Genomic DNA, 27,147 nt, shown 5'->3' with positions numbered 1-27,147 from the left:
TTTATATTTACAGTTTAATTAATATTAATATAGTAATATAAAATATAAGATAATCATATTAAATAAGTAGGTGTTATTGCTGCATAGCAAACTCCTCCTGAGTTTAGTGGCTTTAAATGACATGTCCCCTGTTTTCTTGGGGCTGGAATCTGGGCAGTTCAGCCGGGAGGCTCTGGCCCAAGGCCCTTCAAGTAATCGGGGGCTGCAGCCCTGTCTGGAGCTGGAGGGGCAGGGCCCACCTCACCGGCAGCTGCTGGCAGCCTCTGCTCCTCGTGGGCTTGTTGGAAGTGGGCTGGAGGCCGCCTTCGACCCTGGCTTGGGACATGGCGGCCGGGAGTCGACAGAGTGAGAGAAAGATGAGGTGCCCAAGGAGGGCCTTCCCGCTGTTGCAGTCATAGCTCAGCACGGATGTCCTGTTGCTGCTGCCAAGTTCTTTTCGCCAGCAGCGAGACCAAGTCCAGCCCACACCCAGGGCAGAGGGTTCTGGAAGCCTGCACGGCAGGAGGGGCACTCAGGCATTCTGGCTGCTGACCACAGATGTCCCCAAAAGCTCCTTTGGCCGGACATAAATGCACCATAAAGATTTAAACACCTGTCAGTACGTATAATCTCATTCCAAGCACTTTGTCAAACCTCCATGCTGGCACACTGGCTTTACGGTGTGTGTGAAAGTAACATTCTGCCGAAGCAATTTCCTCAAGTTGCTTAAAATTAGGGCTTGTGGATCCTGGGACTCCACCTCTAAATCAAGACGGGGCCTAGATACCCGTTAACAGGGTAGATGGATGCGATTCTCCACTGAATGGCCTGGGGGAGAGTGTAAAATACAATGTAAACTGTAATCCATGTGGTGCAGCACTGCTCCAAAATGTATTCACCAAATGCAATGAATGTGCCACGATGATGAAAGAGGTTGCTGATGTGGGAGGAGCAGGGGGTATGGGGAGTGGGGTATATTGGAACCTCATATATATATATATATATTTTTTAATTTCTTTGTCTTTATTTTTTAATGTTACATTAAAAAAATATGAGGTCCCCATATATCTCCTCACCCCCCTCACCCCACTCCTCCCATAACAACAACCTTCTCCATCATCATGGGACATGCATTGTACTTGGTGTATACATGTCTGAGCACTGCTGCACCTCATGTTCAGTGGTTCACATTATAGTTTACATTCTCCCCCAGTCCACCCAGTGGGCCATGGGAGGACATACAATGTCCAGTAACTGTCCCTGCAGTGCCACCCAGGACAACTCTAATTCCTGAAAATGCCCCCACATCACAGCTCTTCTTCCCACTCCCTACCCCCAGCAGCTACCATGGCCACTTTCTCCACATCAATGCTACATTTACTTCCATTACTAATCCCAATAGTTCCAGAAGAGAATATCAGTAAGTCCACTCTAATCCATACTCTATTCCTCCATCCTATGGACCTTGGGATGGTGATGTCCTCTTCACCTCTGTATTGAGAGGGTGCTTAGATTCCACTTGTTTGATGGATGCAATTCTCCTGCTTGCAGTTGTAGGTGTTTTGGCTCCCTTGTCTGATATTTTTTAATGCAACATTTTTTTGTGATCTATGTATCTTCAAAAAAAAAAGGCAATTAAACAAAAATAATAAAATAAAATAAAATTAGGGTCTCAATTGAAACCTCTTCGGAGGGCGTCAGCGTCATCAAAATAAACTGCATGATGATGGTGTGTTCACGATAAATTAACGTTTTCTGAAGCTAACCTTGGAAGCCTGTTCATTGTGGAGATACTGAGTGTGATTTCTTTCTCTCTCACAAATCTATTCCTGTAAGTCCATCTCACTAATGTTCAGAGGAGTCCCTCTTACATCGCAGGAGGGAACACTAACTTGGGGTGCCCTCTTTCACCTCTCAGGGATGAAGCAGGAACAGAAATAAGCTATAGGGGCATGCGTAGAAATTTCTATTCTTGTCTTTCTTCATCTTTAGCTTTCAAATATGTTTTTTCTGATTCTCTGCTTATGCCATATTTTATCATTTTTGGTGCAGATTATTACATAGAGAAAGTAGATTCAGTGTTGGTTAAATGTTGAAGCTCGAAGGCTAAATGTACACCTCCACCAGTTTCACCAGGAGGTTCCTCTAATAACTGGCAAAGCAGCTCTCTGGTTGGGAACTCTGGATTCCACATGCAGATGTGAACGTCCCCGCACATGGTGCCCGGGTGGACTCTGGTCCAGCTATGAGGGCGTGATGCTGATCACGCCAATGACAGGGCGACTCGAAGCTGGTGGTCCAGCGGTCAGCACTGCTACGTCCTGAGGGAAGGCATTTACGTCAGACCCAGCACTGAGCAGCTCGTTGGCATGACAACAGCATTCAGGTGAGAAGGAGAGATACTGGGCACTGTCACCACCCTCAGAGCACCTGGCCTGGAGACTGCTGGGTCCCAGGTCTGAGGGCAGACCTGGGCTGGCTGGGTACAAAGACCCCCTCAGTGACCTCTTCATGGGTCACAGTCAGGCTTCATGCCTCCTCCTCAGCCAGCCAGGGCTCTGCGTGACAAATTCGCCACTTTCTGAGGATGTACAAAAGCCCAAGGAACCATAATTCCACAGCTCAGTCCAGGCAGCCCCTTTCCCTCCTCCCCTCTTCCACCCACAGCATACAAAGCCCCCTTTTGCCCTGTGGCACTCAGCTCTGATGCCAACTTTCAAATCCAATGAGCAAACAAAAACCACAACAGTTAGCCACTAAGCCAGTCCTTCTCTCTCCTCTCACCTCTTTTCTATACAAAAAGGATCAGTTATTATTTACTATTAATCAGGAATGCAGCTTTGGAATGTCAGTGCTCACCTCTAAAGGCTCATCAAAGGTTTTGTCCAACATAAGTCATTCTGTGCCTGGGGTGAGAGTGGATAATAGGAGGGGAGGGAATTCCTTCCAGATTGTCATGTCCACACTGGAGATCAACCACTATGGCCATTTTGCAAGTGGACAATTGGCATTCTGGAGTCAGCACAGAGTGGGTGCTGCAATTCAAACCCCGCTCCCCTGCTGACAGATCCACGGTCCTCCTTGCAGTGTGTCATGCCACCATGGCACACAAAACTGATGTCAGCCATCATCAGAAGATGGAGAACTGCCACTGCCATTCATGAGAAATCAAACATACAGGAAGACACGGCAAGCAGCAAGGAAGGATGTACCTCCTGGGTGCACAGAATCTCCGAGACTCACGGGTGTCCGGTAAGTGAAGAGTCCACTGGGAAAGGGGAAAGGCAGGTGTGTGTTGGGACATGGTTGTGTGTGTGCACCCATGGGCACACGTGTGTGGGGGCCTGCTAACAAGTGCTTGGGTTTCCTGGAGGCCAGAGCAGATAGCAGGCAATGGGCTTTCTTAAACAACGGGAAGGTACTGGCTCAAGGTTTTGAGGTCAGAAGTCCAAAACCAAGGCATCCCCCGGGGGACCGCTTCTCCCTGAAGACCACGGGGCACTGCCCGTGGCCGTGCACGGGGCAGGCTCCCCTGGCTGCTCCCCCACTGACTCGGCTTCTGGCTGCTCCCTCTGCCTTTCTCTCTCTCTGAGTGACCATCCCTACAAGGTGTCCAGTAATAGGATCGAGACCATCCTGATTCAGCTGGGCCACACCATACATGAAGGACCTCATCCTAAGGTCCTGCTTGCATTGGGCTGCACCCACAGGGATGGATTAAGTTTAAGAACACAGGTTTCTGGGGTAGCCCCATGTCACCAAAATCACTCTCTGCACCCCAAAAAAGACCTGTTCTTTCCACATGAAAAATACATTCATTGCATCAGAATATCCCAAGAGCCTTAAGTCATTTCGGTGACAATGCTACATACAAAGCCTCATCAATATCAGTTACAGGCTTGGTCTGCCCTGGAGCTCCATTCCACTCAGTCTGTGGACGTGTGACACCTTGAGAACAAGTTGTCTGCTTCTCATTTACAATGGAAGGACAGGCAGAGAGTCAACATTTTCAGAGCAAATTCCATAACCCTAAAGTTCTAAGAGTCATCTAGGGGTTAGTGTCTTGTTCTCTTGGCCTGATGGAGCAACTCCTCCCCTTCCAAGTGCTTGCTTCAGCCACGCTCCCCCAAACCCTGGGTTGAAGGGCCCATGCTGCCCCAACATTAGCATGGCCGCCAGGTCCTTCCAAAATGCCGGGAAATGGCACCATGCTCCCTGAACAACAGGGCACAGGCCTACCCCCCCCCCAAGAGCAGGGGTGAGCCAGTCCCCCAAATGCAGGGGTGAGCCTGCCCCACCAAGCGCCTGCTCCTCCAAGCACAGAGGTGAGTCAGCCCCTCCAAGTGCAGGGGTGAGCCTGCCCCCTCCAAGCACTGGGTTGAGCCTGCCCCTCCAAGTGCAGGGGTGAGCCTGCCCCCTCCAAGCACAGGGGTGAACCTGCCCCTCCAAGTGCAGAGGTGAACCTGCCCCTCCAAGTGCAGGTGTGAGCCTGCCCCCTTCAAGCACTGGGGTGAGCCTGCCCCCTTCAAGCACTGGGGTGAACCTGCCCCTCCAAGTGCAGGGGTGAACCTGCCCCCTCCAAGCACAGGGGTGAGCCTGCCCCTCCAAGTGCAGGGGGGAGCCTGCCCTTCCCACACACGTGGGCAGGCCCACTCTCTTGACCCCAGGAGATCTCTTTGGTCCAGCCTTTGGTTTCCTCGTTTTGCCCTAGCTGTATTCTTCCTTCAATTGGCCCCATTTCTGTCCCTTCAGTCCTGGCTGGCAATGGTTCCAGTCGTGCACATTTCACAAAAGCCTTGTCAGGTTTGAGCACAGTGCACAGGTCCAAACCTTTAGACAGAAGGACCCTGCACAGTCCTTCCTGGGTGGTTGCATCTCCCATCCTGACCTGCACCCAAATGGCTGAACCCACACTCAGCTAAACCTCTCCAGGAGCTAGCTTCCTGGGAGCTCAGGGGCCCTGATAGAGCCTCCTCTCACCCTAGCCTCAGAGCACAGTCTAGATAGGCTCAGAATTTTCCAAATCATCAATTTCTGGTTTCTTTGTGCTTAAGAGTTCTTAACCTTTCTTTCCTCATTTTACTAAAAGCTACACAAAGAAACCAGGCTGCCCCTTCCACACTTAGCTTGGAAATCGCCTCACCTAAATATCTAAGGTCATCACATTCAAGTTCTGCCTCCCATCTGACTTCAGAACTCAATTTCACCAAGTTCGCTGCCACTTTAAAACAAGCATTGCCTTCCCTCCAGTTTCCAGTGACACACGCATCATTTCCTTCTAAGGCCTTGTTGGATGTTCCTTTAGTATCCACATTTTTACCAACAGTCTCTTTAAAGCAATCTAGGCTATTTCTATCAAGAACATCACAATTCATCCAGCCTCTATGCACTACCCAATTCCAGTTGTTTCCACATTTTTTTTCGGTATTTGCCATAGCAGCACCTCACTGCTAGTATGAAAAACTGTTTTAGTTTCCTGGCTACCAAGACAAACGCCATGCAATGGGTTGGCTTAAACAATGGGTATTTATTGACTCAGAGTTTTGAAGCCAGGAAAAGTCCAAAATCAAGGCGTCATCAAGGCAATGCTCCTTCAGAAGACTGTGGCACTCTGGGCAGGCTGCCAGCCATCCTTGGCCCTTGGCTTTTCTGTCCCATGGCAATGAGCATGGCGGCCTCTCCTGACCTTTCCCTCCTGTCTCGGTTCCTGACTCCAGCTTCTGGCCATCCCTCTGGCTCTCTGCCTGTCTGTGGCCTTCCCTATCTGGCCTCCAGGAAGAAGACCCACCAGGAACAGCTGGGCCTGAACTGCAGCAGCCACATCAGAGGCTCTGTTTACAAAGTTCCCACTCACAAAGGTGGGTTAAGGTTAAGGAGATGGCTTTCTCCTCCAGGACCATACCTCCAGGACACTGTGCCAAGCAATCCCTGTTCCACAGGTATCCTGGTCCATGGAGTAGCATCACAGCTGCTTTGGAACACAGAGCATTGGTGTAACCATGAGTCTAAAGAGCAGGGGTCTTGTGTCCAGGACAACAGGACTCAGGCACCTGGAATCAGGGACCCTGAGAATCATGACTCAAGGGGTTGGTTTTAACATCCTACTCCCTGGGCCTGAGGCTCTTTCGGGCTGGGTTAACCCCACTCTGGGGTGTGGGGTCCTGTGGGGTCAGGCTAACCCCACTATTTGGGTATGGGGTCCTGTGGGGTCAGGTTAAACCCACTCCCTGGGCCTGAGGCTCTGCGGGGTTGGGTTAACCCCACTCTGGGGTGTGAGGTCCTGTGGAGTCGGGTTACCCCACTCTTGGGTGTGGGGTCCTGTGGTTCTGGCATCTTACCTGCTGTGATGTATGTCTGGGCTTGTCCCTGGGATTTGTGCAGAGCCAGGCTGGGGTTTCCATCATTAAGAGTGAGGAAGAGACCCCCTGAACCATGGCGAGGTTGGCTGGACAGCAAAAGCCCCACCCTGTCCTATGTTTGAAACTGGAAATTGACAGAAACCCCATCCTCCTCTGGGAGTGACTGGCAGCTCTAGGAAGCTCGTGGCACTCAGAAATGTCACAGGCACAGTGCGCAGTTCTGAGCAGGAGAAGGACACTTCTCCCTGAGAACAGAGAAAAGGAGAGGGAGATGGCTATGGAGGACACGTCCATCCCAGTGGCGGTACTTCTGCTGGAGCTTTCACTGAGCTGGTAAAGAGTGTTCTCTGTAAGACCCCATTTGACACCCACCTCAAGACCACCCACCCAGACTCAGAGGCCAGCTGGAAGAGACTTTCCCACTGTTCAGCACTGAATTGTGCCTCCCAGGAGACATGTCACACCCTAGCTCCCAGACCCAGAATGTGGACTCATTTGGAAATAGGGTCTTTGAAGAGGCAATTAGATAAGATGAAGCCAACCTGGGCTAGGGAGGGCCTTAATCAAATCTGACTGGTGTCTTCAGAGAAGAGGAGAATTGGACCCAGACAGACAGACATGGGGAGGACACCTTGTAAAGTGGGGGCAGATGTTGGGATGATTCAGGCATACGCTAAGGAACTCCAAGGGTTGCCAGCAAAAGCCAGATGTAGCAGAGGCAAGGGGCTCTCCTAGACTCTTCAGAGCAGCTCGGCCCTGCAGGCATCTTGCCTTCAGGCTTTTAGCTTGCTGCTCTAGTTGTGGCCCTTGGTTAAGGAACCCAGGAACTAAGACAGCCATAACCAGAACACAGAATTGGTATAACCAAGCCCTGTGAGACACTGCTGCCTGTTCCCAGGCTCACCAAGCCCTAGAGCACACAAATGTGCTCAAAACCAGAGCACTGGGACCTTGCTTTGTGCAGGTGTGAATGGAGCAGCTGGCCAAGGCCCAAGTGTCACGAGGAGGCAGGCAGCCCCTCCAGGAGCACCCACCAGATGCACTGGCCTCGAGCAGCCAGCTGCTGCTGTGGGGACTCAAAATGGGTTACAAAAGCCTCATCTTTCAGGAGATGATCACATTGCCAAAGCTCATGAGATTGGGGGTTTTACCAGAATCCTGTCTTAATTGGTGTATATTAATGACACAAGGGTAGAGAGGTTAAAAACTGGCCATCAGAACACCTTGAACACACCTGCTCAGCAGAGTGAAGCATCAACCACAGGTGCATGTTAGGAACTTCCTCAGCAAGATGCCTTTTCCCAAATGTCTCAAGAAGTACCTTGATAGTTACATGAGGGAGCCAGCAATTGCTGGAAAATGTGCTTACTGAAGTTTCTTCACTTAACAAGATCTGAAAATTCTAAAACTAATTGAGCTGGTTTTCTATTAATCTAATTTTAGAAGTTTACTCTTTGCACTTAGTTCTCTGAAGGATATTAACCAAACCTTCTCAGTTTTGCTCACAGGAACAAGATAACATCTCAAAGCAAAACCAGACAGAGTGGTATCAGGAGCTCCTTATGACCCAGTAAATCTGAAACTTTTCTCAGAGACAAAAATCTTATATCCTTGAGTTGTCAGCTGAGAAAGGAGTCACGGAGACCTTGCCCCTGCACAACATCTAAATGTGAATTAGCCTCTGAAAACTAACACAAAGTTGAGTGTGCTCGAGACAACACAGGACTGAGAAATTGCACATACCCTTCTCACAATACCTCTGGTTTTTTACTTGTTTTTCTTCCTCCTTACCCCTCTCCTTTGCCTAATAAACCCTAACTGCAATTATCAGGTTGAACAGGTTTTGGGAAGATTCCCCCAGTTCCTTGGTTGTGCACTCGCAATAAATCACCTTCCCATTGAAACGTGTTTCTCCTTCGTGGTGGTGCTGGATTGGGTGGGCCCTTCTGTTGGAAATAGCCATTCTTACAGTAACACCAGGGGTACTCGTCCAGAGAGTAAAGTCTTCACTCCAGAAAGAGGAAACTAAGACTTCAACCTAAAACAGCTTTCTTCACTTCATGTTAAATAACATGCATTACATTTGCTAATACCTATCCTTACTTCCTATGGCTCACGGACCCTCGGAGGAGGCTGTTAAATAAGAACGTGAGTTACCCAACAAGAAGTGTTGGTGACATAGCATCAGATAGGAGCACGTCAGCCCTGTGCAGCCAGCACCCCTCCTCTCCCTTGGTCCCCTGGATTCTCTTACCATAACAAGGATCTCCAGTCTGTGCTGCTTGACCAAATCAATGATATATCATCTCCATTAAAATGAATATTTTCTAAACATCCATGAAAGTTTTTTCTTTGATATGTCTCTGATTTTCCAGGTGGTAAAATCCCTCCAAAGCTGATCTTAGAAAGAAAAAATATCAATAACATTCTTTAGTGATTACCTGATGATTTGCTTAAAATATTCATGATTCATAGGTATAGCAGTAATAGTTATAGATATACCAATTTTGCATCATTTTATATCTGCTATGTCTGTTCATTTAAAAGGAAATTATGATATTGCTGGGACAGATGCTGGATATTATATATCTTCCCATAACCCACTGAATGTACTGGTGGAGAGTGTAAACTACAATGAAAACTATAATTCATACGGTGCAGCAGTCCTCCAAAATGTGTTCACGAAATGCAATGAATGTGCCACAATGATGAAAGAGGTTGATGTGGGAGGAGTGGGGTGGGATGTGAGGTATATGGGAACCTCTTATATTTTTTAATGTTACATTTTTTTTGTGATTAATGTATCTTTTTTTAAAAAAAGTAATTAAAATATTTTTTTTAAAAAAGAAAGGAAATTACAAGACATAGTTTAAATGTTTTTGCATGCACCTGCTTCCAGTTCAGGCTAGAGCGTCTCCATCTATAATAGGGAGGCCTGCCATTCACCTGCAAACCGGGACACTTTGGGGAGGAAATGCGGTTTCTGATAGTGATGATTTGATGGCAGGCATGAGTCACAGGTTCACAGACTGGGAAGCAGGAACCCAGAGCAGAAGACGCTGGGCTGTGCCCATTCTCCCTTGGTGCTGGTGCTACTCCATTTGTGTGGCCTCTTTCTTTGTTTCCCCTTAATGCCCTTCCCTTAGGGCCAGGGAATCTGCATCCCGGGGGTGGCCCTTCTCCAGTCAGGCACACATGCAGAGCACCCAGCCCAGGGCCCCTCAGGTGGGAAACTTGGGGTGCAGCTTGTGCTCCAGGTTGATTGGGCTGGGGTGGATTGGGCTGGGGTGCCCTTGCAGGGAGTCCCTGAGTCTCTTGTTAGCGTCTTCCTTGTCCCTGCTTCAAGTCCCCTTTGCCTTGTGGGTCTCCCTGGGGCACAACTCTAGGTTAGAGGCTGACATCTGGGGCACCAGGCCCAGGAGAGCCACTGTTGGATTAAGTCAGCTCTTCCAGGGTGTCCTGTCAGATGTGACAGTGGCCAGTATCTGTTGACAGAGACTATTAATCTTTATGCTGGTGGTGCATTTATTTCAACCTGTGGAAAAATGAATCCGTGGAAATATTATACTGGTATTCTAGTTACTGTACTTTCATCTGTGTGATGGGAGGGGGCGCGTCCCCCCTCGGCGTGGAGATCCAGTTGGCCCAGGTCTACTCGGGGGCTGAAGTGTCGTGCGTGTCTGTCCACCACGAGTCTCACATGCAGGCATGAGCGCTCAAATACCACTGAGTGCCAGTGCTTGCCATCCAGCAGGCTGCCCAGTGTGACGCGGGCTGGAGCAGGCGGGGCATCACCTGGGCAGAGAGGCGAGAGCGCAGTCAGGTGCATTCAAAACCAGTGCTTCCAGGTGCCGCGGAGCCGATCTCCGCACTGCTGATGGCTTCACTGCCACCGGAACACAATTCCACCTGCCCTGCCCCACTCCACCCACGACGACTCTTTGCACTATGGCCACTGGCGGCGCACCCATTTTCCGTGGAGTCGTCTCTGCTGGGAATGCTAATTAGTGCCCCTGCATCCTTGTTCCTGGTGAGTGGGGGCTCTCCACGAAGGCAGCTCTGTCCCCGGGGGCGCGGGCATATGGAGACGTGCTGGATGGTCATAATTGGAGGTGCCACATCATCCAGGGGGCACCACAGTACCCTGTGGGGGCCAGGCACGCCCCGCAGTAAGGAATTAAATGGCCCCATGTGCCAAAAGCACCGAGGTGGAGAGATCCGGCACAGAGTTAAGCAGTCGTATTTGGATGATGCAAGATGCTCCAATGAGAGCCTTCCTGTACGATCCTTACATTGCAAATGATTTTCACATGAAAACAGTTGGGGTGTGTAAGTGCATCTGTAAAGACTGTTAAAAAGACTAGGTAAAAGGTGCTTTTATGTAAATTACATCTAAGAAATCAGAGTACTGCGCTCCTTTCCTGATAATTTTACCTGAATTGATGAGTAAAAAGAGTTGTCCTTTTAGTAACTTGAGGGTGATACAATCTCCATTTCTCCCTTCTCTGTGGAATAGAATCCCATCACTGTGCATTGTTTTAAATTTAAAAGAAACGATGTCTTTTACTGGATTCCTAGTATTTTGAACAAATCTGTAAAGCAGGGAGCTTTTTCCATCAAAATCAACCGCCTCTGATCCTACAAAAAATATAACAAAAGTTATTCTAAATATTAGCATGAGCCTCATGAAAGCTTTTAAATGTGTGGCGTCTTGCATACTGCACACTTACACAGGCTCATAGACACACACAGGTTCGTAAACACATACACAGGCTTATAAACACACAAACACACATACAGAGGCTCACAAATGAACACACAGGCTCATAAACACACACCAGCTCACAAACACACATGCCCACATGCGCAATTCTGGCCCTGTCATCTGCTGATATTGTTTCTTTCAGGAGGTGTCAATTTTCCTCAGTTCCTCATTAGCCTTTCCTCTCCATTTTTTTTGGGCAAAATTCCTGTATAGAAATACTCTAAAGACTCCATTTGAGTCTCTAGGGTCTCCTGAAGACTAGGAGGCTGGGGTCTCCTGAGCAGGTGGTTTCTGTCTGTCATGGTCCGTGTCACCTGCGCAGCTCGCTGCCACACCACTCGCTCTCAGCTGCATCCTTGGATGTTTCTGGGGTTTGCATCCCCTGCTGAAAACTAGACTCTCTCGTGGAAACAGGTCCGTCGCTCCTGGACCGGACCTCCCAAGGCCCACAGGTCCGCCCCCTCGGAAGAACTGTTTAGCCTGCCTGTCATCATCCAGGGACACTCTCAGCCCTCGGGGGCGGTCCAGGCAGACCTCAAGGCCCTCCAGGGAATGGCTCCGTTTTCTCCACTGGCTGAGCAGTAGCAGGGAGGGCAGGTGGCCCGGGTTTACTCAGCAGCTCGGGGCTGCCCTGCCAAAGGCTGGGAGAGACGCCCGAGCACTGAGGTGCCACCTGCACCACAGACCTGAGGCACCACCTGAGGAGCCAGACCTGAGGCGCCACCTGAGGCATCACCTGAGGAGCCACCTGAGGCGCCAGACCCCATCCTTCATCTTCAGCACTTGCCTGACCCTGCCCAGGTCTCCGGCATTTGTTTCTATCTGAGGGCCATCCCCCTTATAAAAGGAACAACTGCCCTATTGTCAGAAGGCCCCTCAGTCTTCATTGTGCACATTTAAATGAGGGGCAAAAAGGAAATTATTCTTGGAAAATTCACCTGTGGACTCACTTAGGGTGACAGGGAACCTCCAGTGTTCTCAGGGCAGGAGACCCAGGAGGTGCAGAGCTGTTTATAGGGACCCCAGGTGATGGTGAGGAAGTGGGAGGGGTGGGTCAGGACCTGGGAGGGAGAGCTGGGGGGGGCATCCAGATGGGCAGTGGCCCCTCAGCAGGGACATGGCTGGGAGGGGGCCTGTGACGCACTCGAGAGCCTGTGCTAGCATGTGGCTCTTGGGGTCTTGGCCACACACTGTCTGCTCAGCCACGGGAGGGTCTACAAAGCGAGATAAGCCATGGATGGGCCCCAGTGAGCACTCAGCCCCAGGCTTGGGGGGGCCCCCTGCTGACAGGGCTTGATGGCCTGTTGTCAGATAGGCTCCAGGGAGGAACTATCGCCTGCCTTCGAGGGACCCTCAGGAGGGCAGAGCACAAGCCCACGCTGGCCTGCCTGCACCTGCCCTCGGGGCCTTGCTCTGTTGCTGGCTTTAGCCCTCAACCTAAATAACTGATGGCACTGCTGAGCTCTGAGTCCTTTGGTGAATTCTTTACCTGAGGTTGGACCCCAACCTTGCAGCCAGGTGTGAGTGGATTCTGCCTGCACCACATTGAAAGGTCGATTCATCGTGAAAGGTCGATTCATTGTGGGCTGTCTGCGGTAAACTTAAAAACCAGTCACAGACCAGCGAATTGAAAAGAATCATGACTATAAATTATCCTTCCTGTTGATAAAGGTGCTGATTACTTCAAGTGGCTATTAGATTATCAAAACAAATAATGTAAAACTTTTGTAAAAATTTGCATTCAGTGAGAAAGCTCATGCATGTTATAGATATAATCATTTCCATGCAGGGTTTCCTGAAAGCTGACAATTATTTCAAGGTTTCCTCCAGGGTGAACTGCTTGAGAACTAGCCTGAAGTCTTCTGCTTGAGCCATTTCCACTGGGCATCAGGGTAGTAGAGGCACATCAATAAGCCCTTCAGACAAGGTCTACACTTGCTCCGCCCTCGACATGCTAACCACCGGTCAGTTGGTGCAAAGTTGGTATCGTCCCAACTTCTGGGGGCTGTTAGCAATAGCACTCCTCCACGTGAGGCTGGTCGTAAAACATCGTTAGACGCTCCAGAAGGTCATGTGCTGCTTCCGTTGTTTTCTGGCTCCAGGGAGCCCCTGGGAGTTCCTACAGATCAGTGTCATTTCAGACTTGGAGGAACTCTTCTCGACGCTCTCCTTATCAAGGTGCTGTTTCTCCCTCACATACTGATTCTGCTAAACTCGGGGGCCCAGCTGGACAGGGCACACAGGGTGACGTGGGTGCTGCCATGAGAGTAATGTGGTTAAAAAGCAGCATGTTCCTGAAGGCACATCCTCACTCCACCTGCTTCTACCTTACCTCAGGTCACTCACTCCATCTGTATCCACACTCACCTCAGAGAACTCACTGTACCTGTGTCCACGCTCACCTCAAGGCACTCACTCCACCTGCTTCTACAGTCACCTGAGGGCACTCACTCCACCTGCATCTCCCTCACCTCAGGGCACTCACTCTACCTTTGACCATGAGCCCCGAGGGTACTCACTCTACCTGCATCCAAGTGCACCCCCGGGGCACTCACTGTAGGCACATCCATACACCTCCATGCACATACCAATCTGACCATCAGGGTTCCAGGACAAGGGCAGGAAGCACAGGTGCTGTGTCTCCAAGGGTGGCTGCAGCTGGTAGTGCAGGATGCTGTCTGCATTAGAGTTTCCAGGAAATCACTGGAAAAGAGGGAGAAAGGTATCAGTGCGCCTGTGGGGTGCCTCTTCAGTCATGAGAGAATTTCACTTCCTATACCTTGACTCTTGACCCTTTCCCTCTTATTTTCTTCTCTTCTGCCCTGTGATGGTTAGACTAATGTGTTAATTGGTCAGGTAATGGCACCCAGTTATTTGTTCAAGCAAGCACTGATACAATGGCATTTCATAGACTTTAATCATCAATGAGTTGATTGCATCATAATGGCTGATCATATCTACAATCAACTGAGGATATCACTGTCAGCAATGAGTGACTAAGGGATATCTCATCCAATCAGCTGAAGTCCTTAAAAGGGAAGTGATTTCTGTAATCAGGGAGAGAATACCCATCTCTACTTCAGACTGACAATATCAGAGCCCTGCTTTGCAGCCTGTCCTGTGGAATTTGAACTTGTGCATCCCTATGTCATGTGAAAGAGTTTGATAAAATCCCATTCTATTTACAATTATCTCCTGTCAGTTTTGTTTCCCTAGACAATCCTGACTAATACAGCTTGGTAACAGGAGTGGTCCTTGAGTATGAGAATCTTAAAAATGGAATTTCTGAATTGGTTCTGGGATTTTTGTAATTGGTTCTCTACTCTGATTAGATTCAAGGACACTAATGACTTTGTTTCCAATAATCCAGAGTCCACTGAGAGTCTATGGTGTGATTTGGCAAGAGATATACAAAATATCACCACTGGATATGACTATTTCTATGCTTACAAGAGACAAGGATCTGGGCGACAGTGTTTTTAACACCTTAACAGTTTTGTGGAGTTTAAAGATACAATAATGTTGGCTGGTTCTTCCTAAATGCAGTGGATACAGTTAAAAAGAAAGGGATGAGATTGAAGGCCTCAAATTTGCAACTTAAGCATTGCATGAATGATGTGAAAGTTTATATGTGTCCTCTGAAGTAAAATCTTGATTTGTGCCGCTGCGGACTTGAGATCTCTGAAAACCAGACCCAGAGCCTCACTGCATGAGTACCAGAGTTACAATGGAACTAAAATCTCAACTTTGCAGAATGCCTGCTATTAAAGTGAGAGCAATGGTTGGAAAGGAGCAGAACCCTGAGGATTGGGAAGGAGACATATGATGATGGTATCGGTGGGGACTTTGAAACCCTAAATTTGGCTTAGACATGCCAAATGTAATGGTCTGCCCATGGAGACCACCCAATATCAAGCTTGTATCGCCCAACCTCCAGCCTGCCCCCGGGAGTCCATACCTTTTCCCTGCTCTGAAGAAACCATCACCCAACCTCTACCCTGCCCTGAGGAGTCTACCATTCAACCTCCACCTGTAGAGATTAATCCTGTCTCACCTGAAGAAAATGCAAAAGAATGCCCTGAGGTCAGTAGCTTGCAAGGTATTTCTAATCCTTCTCCTTACCCACCCCCACCACCCCTCTTCTCTTCCAGACCAATAACTAGACTAAAATCACAATGGGTCATCAAAGGCAAAGTATAAAGTGTGACCCATGAGGAAGTACATTATACTCTAAAAGAACTGCGTGAGTTTTCCAACTTATATAGTCAGAAATCAGAGGAATATGTGTGGGAATGGACACTAGGGAATGGGATAATGGTGGAAGGAATATGAAGTTAGATCAGGCTGAATTTACTGATATGGGCCCACTAAAGAGAGTCCGGATTCAATGCTATAGATCAATGGGTTAGAAAAGGCTTTAGCAGTCTATCTGGGTGCCTGGCTGAACCAAAAGATGGCCTAGCATGCCTGAGGCTGAGATGCCCATTTTATCCTGGTATTCTGCAGATGAGGGGATCCAAAGGCTTAGAGAGATTGGAATGCTAGAATGGATTCACCATTTAAGACTTGCCCATCCACCCCAGAAATGTTCAGAGGACATACCTTTAACCAGGACTGTGAGAAACAAATTTTTGAGACTAACTTCATCTTCCCTGAAGCTCTGTGGTTGTTCCTCTCTGTAGGCCAGGTATTACTGTGTAAGAACTGCTGTCATGAAACTATAATATTTAAACACTATGGGGATGATCAGCTCTCAGGCTGGCAGACAACAAGTAGCAGCACCTAATTGCCAAAGACAAGGTGAGTGTGGGTATCACAATGAAAGGTAGACTCAAAGCAGCAATCTAGAGTCTGAGTCCCATAGAGCTATGGTCATCACTAACAGATCATGGGGTACTTAGAAATGAAATAGATGGGCAGTCTACTAAATTCTTACTTGATCTGTATACTCAGAAGACTTCTAGGTCAAGTGAACAAAAGTCTAACTTAAATTACAGAAACAGAGAGCCATGGTCCCTTAATCAATTCTAAGGCTTGAGACAATTTATAGACCCAAAGGCCCTTGAATGACAAGAAGGCCAGGTCCTCCTGGGGAAGGATCCTTTTATACTGCCAAAAACTTATATTGCTAAATTTCCTCCCAGTTTTCTCCAAAGAGACCTATGACCTTTTATGAGGGAAACTGTACACTGGGGAAAGGAGATGATCAGGCATTTGGGGGATTAACAGACTCTGGCTCAGAAGAGACATTGGTTCCAGGAGACCGAAAACATCACTGTGGTCTACCAGTCAGAGCAGGGGCTTATGGAGATCAGGCGATTGATGGAGTTTTATCTCAGGTCCACTTCACAGTGGGTTCAGTGGGTCCCCGGACCCATTCTGTGGTTATTTCCCCAGTTCCAGAATGCATAAATGGAATAGACATACTCAGGAACTGGAGAATCCCCATATTGGAACTCTGACTTACAGAGAAAGGGCTATTATGGTAGGAAAGGTGAAGGGTAAGTTACTAGCATGACCCTACCTAGCCAAATAGTAAATCAAAAGCAATACTGGATTCCTGGAGGAATTGCAGAGATCACTGCCACCATCAAAGATTTTAAGAATGCAGGGGTGGTAATTCTCACCACGTCCCCACTCAACTCTCCTGTTTGGCCGGTGCAGAAAACAGATGGCTCTTGGGGGATGATAGTAGATTATCATAAACTTAAATAGGTGGTGCCTCCAATTGCATCTGTTTTCCCAGGTGTGGTATCATTGCTTGAACAAATCAACATATCCCCTCATACTTGGTTTGCACCTTGATCTGGCAAATGCTTTTTTTTCTCAATTGCTATCAGTAGGGCCACCAGAAACAGTTTGCTTTCAGCTGGCAAGTACAGCAATGTACATTCACTGTCCCCCCTCAGGGGTATATCAACTATCCAGCCCTATTTTATGTTATAATATTGCCTGTAGGAAGCTTGATCATCTCTCCTACACATAAGACATCACACTGGTCCATTATATTGATGATAATCATGCTAATTGGGTCTAGTGAGCAATAAATAGCAATCACACTAGACTTATTGGTAAGACCTTTGAGTGAGAGAGGATGGGAGAAAACTTAAAAATACAGATGCCTTCTACCTTGGTGAAATTTCTAGGTGTTCAGGGGTACAGGCATGTCGAGATATCCCTTCTAAAGTGGAGGATAAACTGTTGCATGTGGCCCCTCATGTGACCACAAAAGAGGCACAGCACTTAGTGGGTATCTTCAGATTTTGGAGGCAACATATTCCTCTTTTGGGTGTGCTATTCCAGTCCATTTACCAAGTGACCAGAAAAGCTGCACGTTTTGACTGGGGAACAGAGCAAGAAGAGGTTCTGTGACAGGTTCAGGGTGCTGGGCAAACTGCACTGCCACTTGGGCCATATGATCCAGCAGTTCCTACTGTGTTGAAAATGTCAGTGGCAAATAGAGATGCTGTCTAGAGCATTTAGTAGGCCCTTCTAGGAGAATCAGAACACAAACCCTTAGGATTTTGAAGTAAAGCCCAGTCATCCTGTGCAGATTTCTACTCTTCTTTTGAAAAACAGCTTTTGGCCTGTTACTGGACCTTAGTAGAGACTGAATGTTTAACCATGTACTACCAAGTTACCATGAGACTTGAGTTGCCTATCACGAGCTAAGCATTGTCTGACCCAATGAACCACAACATTGGGTATGCACAAGGGCACTTCACAATAAAGTGGAAGTGGTATATAAGGATTAGAGGAGACTTACTGGTATTCAACTATATAATTATTGTGACTCTAGCAATGGAAGAACCTGTATCATTTATGTGGAGACAGTGGCCATGGGAGTTGCCAAGGGCAGGGAGAGGGAAGAAGAGATGTGATATGAGGGCATTTTTCGGCCTTGGAGTTGTCCTGAATGATATTGCAGGGACAGATGCAGGACATTATATACCCTGCCATAACCCACTGAATGGACTGGAAGAAAGTGTAAACTACAATGTAAACTATAAGCCATGTGGTACAGCAGTGCTCCAAAATGTATTCATCAAATGCAATGAATGTTCCACGCTGATGAAAGAATCTCAACAAATCAATCTCAAGTAAAGAGATAGAATCAGTCATTAAAAACCTCTCAAATAAGAAGAGCCCAGGGCCAGATGGCTTCATAGGTGAATTCTACCAAACCTTCCAGAAAGAAATAACACTAATCTTGCTTAAACCTTTTCAAAAAGTTCAAATAGAAGGAACATTGTCTAACTCATTCTATGATGCCAACATTACCTTAATACCAAAGCCAAACAAAGACAACACAAGAAAGGAAAATTACAGACCCATCTCTCTAATGAACCTAGATGCTAAAATCCTCAATAAAATACTTGTTAATCATATTCAACAATGCATCAAACTAATTATACACCATGACCAAGTGGGTTTCATCCGTGGTATGCAAGGATGGTTCAACATAAGAAAATCAATGTAATACACACCATAAACAGATCAAAGGAAAAAAATCAATTGATCATATTTATAGACACAGAAAAAGCTTTTGACAAAATACAACACCCTTTCCTGATAAGAACACTGCAAAAGATAGGAATAGAAGGAAACTTTCTGAACTTGATAAAGGGTAAATATGAAAAACCCACAACTAATATCATTTACAATGGTGAAATCCTAAAATCTTTCCCTCTAAGATCAGGAACAAGGATGCCCACTATCACCCCTCCTATTTAACGTTGTGTTAGAAGTACTTGCTCAAGCACTGAAGAAAGAACCAGATATAAAGAACATCCAAATTGGAAATGAGGAAGTCAAAATTTCACTATTTGCAGATGACATGATCCTGTACATAGAAAGCCCTGAAAAATCTATAATAAAGCTTCTGGAACTTATAAATGAGTTCATTAAGTTGCAGGTTGTAGATCAATGTGCAAAAATCACTAGCATTTTTGTACAGCAATAATGAGCAATCTGAGGAGGAAATCAAGAAAAAAATACTATTTACAATAGTAAATCAAATACCTAGGAATAAATTTAACTAAAGAGGTAAAAGACCTATACACAGAAACCTACACAACACTCTTAAAGGAAATCAAAGAAAACTTAAATAAATGGAAGAATATTCCCTGTTCATGGATAGGAAGACTAAATGTCATTAAGAGGTCTATCCTAACCAAACTGATCTACAGATATAATGCAATCCCAATAAAAATGAACACAACATTTTTTGAGAACTGGAAAAACTATGAAATTTATTTGGAAGGGAAAGAGGCCCTGAATAGCCAAAGACATAGAGAAAAAGAAAAATGAAATTAGAGGAATCACACTACATGACTTTAAAACATACTACAAAGCTATAGTGGTTAAAAAGGCATGGTATTTAAGAGCTTGAACCCATGATTTTGCTGTCTTGGAACTTACACAATGTCCCCTATATGTACACACTCACTTTTAATCATTTACTAGGCTGTGTGCACCCTTGAGCTGTTCTTTACATTAACCCAACCCCCTTTTTGTGCTATCTAGCCCTAATAATCTTTGTATCCCTGCTGAGTGGTGCTGTACTTACCTTACCAGGCATTATCAGGATTTGTGAGTAATAAATGGCATCACTGCTAAAAAAAAAAAAAAAAAAGAGGCATGGTATTGACACAAGGATAGACATACTGACCAATGGAACTGAATTGAGAGTTCTGATATAGACCCCCGCACATACAGTCATCTGATATTCAACAAGGCCACCAAGCACCCTCAACTGGGAGAGAATGGCCTCTTCAACAAATGGTGCTTGGAGAATTGGATATCCATGTGCAAAAGAATGAGAGAGGATTACCATCTCACACCTTATACCAAAATCATCTCAAGATGGATCAAGGGTCTAAATATAAGAGCTAAGACCATAAAAACCTTGGAAGACAATATCGGGAAGCATCTACAGGACACTGTAATAGGAAATGGCTTAATGAACTTCACACCCAAAGCATGAGCAGCGAAAGAAAAAATAGATAAATGGGACCTCCTCAAAATTAAAGCCTTTTGCATCTCATAGGAGTTTATCAAGAAAGTGAAAAGACAGCCTACCCAATGGGAGAAAATATTTGGTAACTATATATCTGATAGAAGTCTTAAATCCAAAATATATAAAGAAATCCTATATCTCAAAAATAAAAAGGCAAACAACCCATTCAAAAAATGGGCAAGAGATTTGAACAGATGCTTCTCCAAAAAAGAAATAAAATGGCTAAAAAGCACATGAGAAGATGCTCAACATCACTAGCTACCTTAGGGAAATGCAAATCAAAACTACAATGAGATACCATCTTACACCCATTAGACTGGTGGCTATTAAAAAAACAGAGGACTACAAGTGTTGGAGAGGATGTGTAGGAATGGTAAACCTCATCTACTGCTGCTGGGAATGTAGAAGGATCCAATAATTCTGGAGGACAGTTTGGTGGTTCCTCAAAACACCAATCACCAATCACCAATCACCCAGCAATTCCACTGCTGGGTATATACCCAGAAGAACTGGAAACCGGGACATGAATTGATATATGCACACCAACGTTCATAGCAGCATTATTCAGTGTTGTCAAAAGTCGTAATCAACCCAAATGCCCATCAAGAGATGAATGAAAAAAATGTGGCATATACATATAATGGAATACTACTCAGCTGTAAGAAGGAATACAGTTCTAACACATGAGATGACAAGGATGAATCTTGAGGACTTTATGTTGAGGGAAGCAAGCCAGGCATTGAAGAACAAATACTACAAGAATTCTCTAATATGAATTAAGCAAACCAAGCTGTCTCAGAGAACTAGAGATTGGAAGATAGGCTTACAGGAATTGGGGGGGGAGAGGAAGGTTGTGAGCTGACACCTACAAGGGTGAAATCTGTGACAAAGTGGAGGTAAGTAGTTGTGCAGTGAAGGGATAAGATGGGGGCATAGGGATACTATTGGGAGGGGTTTTGCAGGCTTGAGGGGGGCTAGGGTTTGGAGAATGGGTCAGATGGCCCATGGAATTGGGGGGATGGTTTGGAGGGAACAGGTGAATGTGGGAAAGTGTCAGGTATGTGGTTGAAACCATAACGTTGAGAAAACTCTTTAGAAAGTAAAATAAGGAAGGGTTACTGGATTAAGGTGTTTGACAGGGGGTATCTGGCACAGGGTGCACCTGGGGCAGGCTTCTAGGGAGTGTGTGAGGGCTCCTCTTGTCATAGTGTGTTATACCAGTGGATGGAGACCCATACAATGAGTGGGAAGGTATTGTATTCCCATCCTGGGGAGGCCTGAAATTCTCATAGGGGAGGGTGTCTCTCGAGAGCATGGGTGGCTCCTATTGGGGGAGGACAGACTAGTGTGTCAAACCCTCAGCAATGTTGCAAGTATCTATAAATATTGTCCTTCAAGCAGTGAAGCTTGGTTGTCAATGTGGTTCTGGGGGGAGGGGGAGAGAGGAGTAGAATATATGTAGGGTGGGGTAATTAGGGGGCAATGAAAGTGTTCCACAGGATCGTGCAACAATGGATTTAGGACATGTTAAATTTCACCAAAAATTTACAAAAGTATATGGTCTAAAGTGTAAACTATAATGTAAACCATAATGGAATCATGGTTGGTAGCTACGTTTCAATGCCCGCACATCAGCTGTAGCAAACATAACATCCACTTGTAAAAAGATCATTGCTGGGGAAGGGAGAAAAGGGCTTGATGTTGGATATATGGGAGTCCCCCATATTGTATATGTGACTTTACTGTGATCTAAAGCTTTTTTTAAAACATAATAAAATTAAAAAAAAAAAGTATTTAGACACTGAGGATGGAATGGAAAAGATTGCCTTGTCACTGTACACACAGGGCAATACTTATTACAGTGATGAAAAGCACAATGTTAAAAAAAGTTTTATGATATTTTTCATTTTTTAATATCCCAATTTATTTTTTACTTCATTTTAGATTTTTCTAAATTATGTATTCTATTTCTAATCTTTAAATCTATCATTACTATTTCATTTTCCTAGTAATTGAATTTGGCAATATTTAGGCTTCATTTTTGAAGAAGTTTTTGATCACAGAGGGGTTCAACTATGGCAGGGGAGGAGCACTGATGTGGGGTGTCATTGATGGGGGATGTATGGGTGGGGAGTTCTCCAGGGCATGCATATAGGTATATAGATATGTTTGGGTGTTTGTTGGATATTGTCATAGTGGGTAGAGTTATGCATGACAACTGATGAAGTACTGAGTTCGCCTTCTGGGGAGTTCTGTCACATTCCCTAGTGGAGCAGCAACAACCCCCAAGTGCAAGGGAAGAAGGATGGTCCAATGATGGCCCCTTTTTACTGATGAATATGCTTAGGAGCCTGTGTGCTGGAAATTTCAAGTAGGTCTAGAGCTTCAGGGTGCCTAATAGTTACCTCCTGAGAGTCTCCATGTGGCTCAAACTCAGCATGTAAATGCATTACCTTTCCCCTAGCATGGGACATGACCCCAAGGGATGAACCTCCCTGGTGCCAAGGGATTTCTCCCAAGCTCCAGCTGGTCACGCAAATAGAAAAAGACATTGAATAAAAGGGGAAAATGGTAAATACAAATGAGTTTATATGACTAAGAGACTTCAAAGTGAGTCAGGAGGTCATCAGAGGGGTTGCACTCATGTACATCTCAGCAGGATCTCAGAGACAGCCAAAATAGTTACAGCCCCAGGTAGGGGTATTCCTGAGGGTAATAGAGACACCCAGGTTCTCTGGTCATGACAGATGGCTGTGGAGTTCAGTGCCTTGCCAGTGGGCCCTACTTTGGAATTCATGCCCCTGAGTGTGATGAAGTTGGACTCAGATATGTCCTTTATACACATGCCTCTTCTGTAACTTTTACTGAATCTGTGGTTGGTGCTGGGGTTGGTGTATGCTCAGGAAAATTGAATCTCTGGACTGACTATGTGCCAGCTGGGCCCCAAACCTCAGTGGAGTTGCACCACCTATTCTCCAGTTCATTGAACTTGCCCATGTTGGTTAACAGGGATGTGGGGATAGTCAACCAACATACCAGGGAACTGAGAGTCTACAGCTACAAGCAGGAGAATTCCATCCATCAGCCATATGGGCTCTAAGCCCCCTCTAAACTTAGAGGCAAAGTAGGCATCACCATCCCAGGGTCCTCAGGACGGAGGAATAAAATATGGATTAGTGCGTACTTACTGGTTTTCTACTATAGAATTATTGTGATTGTAGCAATGGAAGAAACTGTATCATTGATGTGGAGACAGTGGCCATGGGAGTTGCTGAGGGCAGGGAGAGGGAAAAGGTGTGATATGGGGACATTTTCAGGACTTGGAGTCATCCTGAATGATATTGCAGGGACAAATACAGGACATTATATATCCTACCATAACCCTCTGAATGGCCTGAATAGAGTGTAAACTTCCATGTAATCTATAATCCATGATGTGTAGCAGTGCTTCAAAATGTACTCATCAAATTCAATGAATGTGCCACACTAATGAAAGAATTTGGTGATGTTGAAGGAGGGGGGGGGATAGGGAAGGGGGCATATGGGATCCTCTTGTATTTTTTAATGTAACATTTAGTATGATCTATGTACCTTTCAAAAACACTTAAAAGAGTGAATATTACCCAAGGACTTGATCCCTATTCTGTAGGGAATTAATGGATTTCTGATTGTATGCAAGACAGTTGAATATTGTTAGGTAGAAATAAATATATGTATGTCTGTTATTGTTTTTATTTAGAGATTAACTATGTTTAAGATGGTGTGTATGGTTGCCAAATTGACAAGGGGTAGACTAATAGTTAGGCTAATGTGTCAACTTGGTCAGGTAATTGTGCCCAGTTGTTTGGTCAAGCAAGCACCGAACTTATGGTAATACAAGGACTTTTATGGACTTTAGTCACAGTGAGTTTATTGCATACATGACTAATTACATCTAAAACCCATGAGATTGCCACCAGCAATGAGTGATGCTTTATCCAATCAGTTTAATGCCTTAAAAGGGGAAGTGACTTCAGCATTCAGAGAGAATTTTCTAGCTTGATTGCAGACAGCCAGCATTTCCTGGGAACTCATCAAGGACCTTCATCGGAGCCCCTGGTTTGCAATCTGCTCTTGGAATTTGGACTTGTGCATCTCCATGGGTACATGAGAGAATTTTTATAAAATCTTACACTATTTACTACTGTTGATTCTGTTCCCCTAGAGAACCTGGAATAAGACACCTATATTTTCAACCTTCTTAAATTAATCTTTGTGAACAGATGTCCTTAATTATGATGCAGAGCAAATGCAGCCAATCTGTTTGTCACATTTGTTGAGTGTACACGTCCTGCTTAAGACATCTTTGCCTCACCAAGGAACTAAATACAATCCCATGCTTACTTCCAAAACCTTGATTATCTTACCATTCCTATATAGATCCAAAATGCAAGTGAAATAGGGAATTTATGATAGGGACTATGGAAAGAGTCAAAATTCATTTTTTTTTTACATGGATATCCAATTTTATTTTTTATACGTCCTCTCCCCAGCACAAGGTCCCACTTTGTCACGAATCAGGTGACAATTTCTGTGGGAGTCTTTCAACTGTTTCATTTGTCTATTTTTGCATCAACAACACACTGTTTAAATTTCTGTGCTTTTAAATAAATTCTGCAGCTTTGTTCTCAAAGTTACCTTAACTGCCCTTGATCATTTACATTACTCATTGTATTAGCTGTTTATTGCTCTGTAACAAATTACCCCAGAGTTGAGGCTGCTTAGCCATGTGCCAGGGCTTGACTGGAGGAGAATCCCTCCCAAGCTCACTCCAGGCTGCTGGGGTCTCCAACCCCACAATGTGGGACCCTCCAAAGCTGCTTGAGTGCCCTCATGACAGAGAAGCTGACAAGCAAGTGAGCAAGCAGGAGAGCCTGCAAGATGGAAACCCACAGGCTCTGTGTCCCCTCACCTCAGCAGTGACATCTTGCTACTTTGCCATATTCTATACATTAGAAAGAAGTCCCTGGGCCCAACCCACACTCAAGAGCAGAGATGAGAAAAGGGAATGGCTATAGGAGGCAGGGCTGTCAGGGTCATCTCAGAGGCTACTACACACGTACACCTTTTTAAATAAGCTTATTGATGTCCCAGTAAAGAACCTCCTGGGATTAGAATTGCATTGACTTTGTAGTCAGGGGGAAATTTATATTTTAAAAATATTTGGCCCTTTGTTTCAGTTTTCTTTTATTTCTTTCAGTTAAGATGTGTAATTATCAGAGTAGAAGACTTGTACACATTGCTGGAAGTTGGGGGATGCTATTGTAAAAATTGTCATTTTGTGGTAACAGTGCCTATTTTTTGTTTCTAGTGCCTAGAAGTACTATTGAGTTTTGAATATTGATCTGTATCCTTATCAATTTTAAGAATTTTTTTCCTTTGTACACAATCATGCCATCAATGAAAAAGGACAGTTTGATTTCTTCTTTTCAAATTCTTATGCATTTTTTCTTGCCTTTGGGATGATGAGATAGACATGGTGGTAACAATTCACCATAAAGTATGACATTTGCTGCAGGACTTATGTCTACACCCCTGAAGAGATTATGGAACTTTTATTTTATTCCTAGAGTGTGTGAAAAGCTTTTTAAATAATGAATGCAAGTCTGAATTTTATGAATGCTTTTTCTGTACTGTGGGAATTCTCCCCACTAGAAAGTCCCTAAGGGAAGATGGGCCTAGAGCTATCAAAATGGCGCCTGAGGCAAAGGGTGGGAAAGTAAATGGTGGGAAAATAACAAAAGAGCCCCTGATGCAATAACTCAGCCCGTTTCCAGGAAAAGGCAACTGAAACCAACTGAAACCGAGTTAGCACAGACCCAATAAGGGCACGGCAACCAGCACTAGAGCTCTGACTTGCGTCTCACTTCACTCAATATCATCCAATCAACCTTTTACACGATCCTTCAAAAAAGAGTATAAAATAGCCTCCCCCCTTACAATAAACGGACTTGCTTCCTCCCATTAAACAGTCTCCGGAGTCTCATTCCTGTGTGCTGTGTGGTGCTGTGTGGCTGAATGTGTTCAGTGCTAAATACCTCCGCGGCCTGTCCCCTCTGTCAAGAACCTCCACCCCTTGAGGCTGGAACTCGCCTGGTTGAGCATCTAAGACAGAGAGACTACAACCAGCGCTCATCGCTGCAGGCGGCGTAGCGCAACCGAGCAAGCAAAACTATACTGTACTTATTGAGATGATGGTTTTTCTCCTTCATTCTGATAATGTGGTGATTGCATTGCTTTTGTATGTAAGCCACCCTTGTATTTATGGAATAAACCTCACTTTGTCATGACATATTCATCCTCGTATTAATTTTGCTTATATTTTGTCTAGGATATTTCCGATTATGATGATGAGAGAGATTGGTCTTTATTTTTCCTTTCTGTAAAAGTCCTTGTCAGGTTTTGTTATCAGTGTTATTCTAGCTTCTAAATTGTGTTGGTAGAGATAATTATGATGAGATCAGAAATAATTGAACCAGAAAGTTAATGTGCAAAAGGAGAGAAACATAGATTATATTCTTCTATTTATTTTTCTTCCTTCTACTTTTTTTTTGGTTCCATTTACTGTCCTGGTATTCTTCTAGATTATTGAAGCAGGAACTTGTATAATTGCTTTTCAGCCCTTCTTATCATCAAATGCATGTATTTGAAGTATAAAATTTCCGTCCAAGCACTCATGTAGCTGCATCCAACAAGTTTTGACATGTCATATATCACTTTTATCCATTCAAAATATGATCTCCTTTCCAACATAATTTCTTAATTGATGCATGGACTACTTGGAAAGCTATTACTAATCCCCAAGCAATTGTAAACTATCAATTTCTAGGTGAATTTCAGTGTTTAGAGTAGGTGCACTGAATTATTTAAATCCTGTTCTTTGTTCAGGTTCTATGGTTACTTTTCATAATAGTTCTAATTTACACTCAAAAAGAAAGTAAACTCTGCCATTTGTTGTTTACTATTGCTGTGGCAGCTGCAAAAGT

The 27,147-nt window shown here is 45.2% G+C and overlaps 1 pseudogene; it reads right to left on the bottom strand.

The window, feature by feature from the left end:
* The window catches only part of LOC101410690 (contactin-associated protein-like 3), a 191,870-nt pseudogene that overhangs the window by 41,737 nt on the left and 122,986 nt on the right, over window positions 1-27,147 (bottom strand).

This window comes from Dasypus novemcinctus, chromosome 6, assembly GCF_030445035.2.
Source record: "Dasypus novemcinctus isolate mDasNov1 chromosome 6, mDasNov1.1.hap2, whole genome shotgun sequence".
Lineage (NCBI taxonomy): Eukaryota > Metazoa > Chordata > Mammalia > Cingulata > Dasypodidae > Dasypus > Dasypus novemcinctus.
This window is presented reverse-complemented; position numbering and strand designations above follow the sequence as displayed.